This window comes from Octopus bimaculoides, chromosome 23, assembly GCF_001194135.2.
Source record: "Octopus bimaculoides isolate UCB-OBI-ISO-001 chromosome 23, ASM119413v2, whole genome shotgun sequence".
Lineage (NCBI taxonomy): Eukaryota > Metazoa > Mollusca > Cephalopoda > Octopoda > Octopodidae > Octopus > Octopus bimaculoides.
In genome coordinates, this window is record NC_069003.1 from 18679054 (window position 1) to 18683348 (window position 4295).

The window sequence follows — 4295 nt, forward strand, 5'->3', positions numbered from 1 at the left end:
AAATTCTTTTTGTATTTTTATCTTTACATGTTTTTAAATAACACTGGCCAACAAATTCTAACTTTTTTTCTGCTGACCTAAGTTTGAGACTTGTTTTGAGGTAATTTGGGGTCACTGAGTTTTAAGATGGTAAGTTTTTTCTATCACATCTAGCCTTTTTTTTTTTTCTACAGGCTGGCCCATATTGGCCTCATCCGTAGCTCCATGTTTGAAATGTTTGAATTCCCGACTCTTTTTTTTATATATGTACCAAGTCAAAGAATGAACATTAGTGACATTGTGAAAAGATCCTACTTGGCTTACTTAAAGATTAAAGTTGGTGATCAGGTTAAATCGTGGGCCCACACAATGTATGTAAACCTTATGTTGAAAATCTACGCCAATAGACAAGGGTACAACTAACATTTGGCATTCCTATGATATAGTGCGAGTCAAAGAACCTTGTAAATGATTGCTACTTTTGTCTCACAAAAACTTGTTATAGCAAGAGAACGTAGCAGAAAATAAGTTACCCAAATCTGGATTTAGCAATTCATTCAGTGTTTCATTCAGATGAATACCGGTACCTGTTTTCAAGGATTTACCTTCACTGCAAGGTGAAAGTGATATATGTGAAGTAAATATAAATCATGAACATGACAGTGATATAGACTTTGTAGAAACATCAATGAAAGAACGTGAAAACTTGAGCCAGGCAAAACTGAATTTAGTTAGAAACCTACGAGTGTCAAAAGAGTTATCAGAACTGTTAGCTTCTAGGCTTAAAGAGAAGAATTTTTTGCAGAAAGGAACAAATGTGACTTTTTATCAGAACAAGAGTTTGATAGGCATTTTCGACTAGCAGGTCATGCTACTCCAGACTGATGATGAGCAAAGACTCAGAAACATGTCTCTGGATGCAGGCTTAGCTGGGTGGAGGTGCTTGTCAACCCCTTTTAAACATAAGGACACAGGAAATGTGTCAAGGCCGACAGGAAGCGGTGCAGCTTCCTAGGTCTAACCAACAGTAGTATTATTCCTTTCATGGGACTGTCACATTAAGTTGACAGCATACAACTACTTGTTTGGTGCACTTCCTATTAGTCAGTCTGTGCACTTAAAAGAGAATTATGATTACGTAAAAGTTGTATTAGATTTACTTTCCTGTGTTTATGGCATAGCCAAGCGAGAGATAAAAGTTGGGAACAGAAACTCCGGCCAGTTAGGAACAATTTGACTGTTGAGGAGAAGAATGTCATACACAAACCATTTGTCGAGCGAGAGAAAAATCATCTTTCCACCCCTTCATATTAAACTAGGACTAATGAAGACATTTGTCAAAGCTCTTAATGTGGAAGGTAACTGTTTCAAATTCATATGTACAGCATTTCCTGGCCTAAGTTATAAAATAACGGCTGGTGTTTTTGATGGACCACAAATCAGAAAGTTAATGAAACACCAGAATTTCTCGAGCTTGATGGCTGACATAGAAAAAGGAACATGGGATTCATTTGTGACTGTTGTTAAAGGATTTTGGTGGGAGTGAAAAGCCTGCAAACTACAAGAATTTGGTGGAAACATTGATAGCTTTCATCTTTCAGGCTGCAACATGAGCATAAAGCTTCATTCCTCAATAGCCATCTCGATGAATTTCCTGCTAATCTCAAAGACGTGAGCGATGAGCGTTTTCATCAAACAATCAAAATTATGGAGGAGAGACATCAAGGCCAATGGAACACACACATGACGGCAGACTACTGTTGTAGTATTCAAAGAGACTGTGTAGACATGAAATACTCCACATGCTCTTGCAAGCAGAAATTTGTTCCATGAATATGAAGGTGTATATATGATGGTTTGTGCTTTATCCATCATATTAGAAAATTAACAGAACGTATTTAGTAAAAGGTGATGCTATCTTACATTTCATATTCTATTGACATTTGTAACTTATGGTTTTAAGCTATAAGACTTGATAAACTATCCTGACCAAATAAATTATTTATACAGTACATCATAAAATAGGGATACGCTATAGAATGAAAACCTGATGAGGTAGGGAAAAAATGGATGCCACATTTGAAATCAGCATCTCAAAATTAACTAAATACAATCACAAAACCGAAGTCAGCAAAAAGTTTGTTGACCAGTGTAACTGCAATTTTGCCTTCTTTTTTTCCATCCCCAAAATGACTTTTACCTAAGTTCAATAAAATGCCCTGTGCTGAATTGTCTGCACCCTGAATTATCTTGTGCTGAATTGTCCCGTCACGGCTACATCGACCCCAGTGTTCAACTAGTATCTATTTCATCGACCCCGAAAGGATGAAAGGTAAAGTCAACCTCGACAGAAATTACTCAGAACGTAAAAGCGGACGAAATGCCACTAAACATTTTGCTCGGCATGCTATTCTATATATTGAAATTACAACCTGCATACATTTGCAACTGGGAGGGGAGATAAGTGGTGTTATTTACTTACACAATACATAGAAACAGTCATCTCCCTTGTGGTGCACAACACATACTGGTCAATAATTCACTGAGAAGCTGAGCCTATTATACTACGAAATACGAAACAATACGCAAATTTCTACGTGGTCATTCAATTTGTGAGATGTGGCAACTAAAACATCGTCAAATGAAGGGCACTTTCCATGAGGGGCAATATTCTCTCCTTTTCAACGTGGACTAGATCGCTGTTGGAACTAGTTCAATCCACAACTCTAGAAATGCAGAAGGTGCTTGGATTGTTAGTCACAGGAGAAATAATATGAGAGAGAATGTGAGACAACAGCCAAAACATTTTCGATTTTATTTTTGACCAATGTGATCGATATTTAAGATTCCGCCTACTTTCTGTGAGTGCAAGATTTTCTTGAGATTGGGTTGACGAGGTTCTGCTTGTATCAAACATCGATGGGTTACTTAGCCAGGATGAACTCCACATCTCCATCGTCCTCAGCGTCGGAGTGGGGCAAATGAGGTGTCATTATGGTATGTCCCTAGATTTTAGCGGTCTTCAAAGAATGTCCTGTCGAATGAATACAGGTCGCTTTGATTGCCAGAACAAGATAAAACTAACCATTAAACAAACCCTGTTCAGAGGGCTATCCTGTTTGTGAGATTATCTAGAGACGATGAGAAGAGATCCGACGGATTGGCTCTTAACCCATATCGGCCGTCACCATTACACACTTTATTTTTTATTCTATCACACGTGGTAGAGGGGGTTACTACATCCGTAGCTGAACGAAATATCGTAATCAGTCCCTTAATTACATTTTTAAATCTTTGAGACGTTCAGGAGAACTGAATCACTGATAAGGAAGTTTTTCACTTCGCTGGTGTACCGTGTCATCGAAGTATTAGATGATGCTCGGGAGGGTGTTAGGTTGTTCTGCCATCTCACCTTCCCTTGTAGTAATACTGTGAGCGTTTTTTTTTTTTTTGGAGGTGGGGGATCTCAAACATTTTGTTGAAAGGGACACCAGTATAATTGAATGGAGTGTACATGCAGAGTATTTTGCTCTAGACGTGCTAGGTGATCACCTGTGACGCTAAAATCGCAGGGAGTGGCATAAACTACTTACAACCTTAATCCAATCAAAAACATGTAAAAGTTAGCAATAAAATGAAAAAATGAGGTCACTTTGGGAACAAATAAGGTTGAAGAACATGGATGGGGGAGGAAAAAAAGAGATAGGCTCATTCAGTGTTAAGACCTGCCGCATGATATTCTTTTTACTGCGACCATGTAGGAGCATCGCCTTGAAGGGTTTTAGTCGAACAAATCGACTCCAGAACATTTTTTAAGTCTGGCACTTATTCTACCGGTCACTTTTACCAAACTGCTAAGTTGTAAACACTAAGAAATAAATACACCAGCCAGCATCGATTGTCAAGCGGTGGGGTGGGGACAAACACAAAGACATACGTGGGGTGGGACAGATTTTGTCCCCACTACCACCGCTGTTCGTCTGTTTATGTCCCCGTAACTTACTGGTTCGGCAAAAAGAGACCGATACAATAAGTATTAAACATAAAAGTACTAGGGTCAATTTGTTCGACTAAAACCCTTCAAGGCAGTGCCTCAGCCTGACCTTCATTCTTCCGTTTGCGCCTGTCTTAATGTAACTGTCTTTATACACCCATAACACTCCTATATCCGCTATACTAACAGCTGCTCACAACCAACAATGCTTATCAGTTTCACTTTTCCTTAAATACACACCCATGCTGCCACAATGATCACTGACACCCAGTCAAAATCCTTTTCACTTTCTTTATCTCTTACCTCCTCGCCCCCCCCCCCC

The 4295-nt window shown here is 39.0% G+C and overlaps 1 protein-coding gene across 1 annotated transcript in view; it reads right to left on the reverse strand.

Annotated features, from left to right (window-relative positions):
- LOC106884270 (uncharacterized) overlaps positions 1-4295 on the reverse strand; it is a 38258-nt gene that overhangs the window by 20848 nt on the left and 13115 nt on the right. The gene's annotated exons all lie outside the window — the stretch shown is intronic.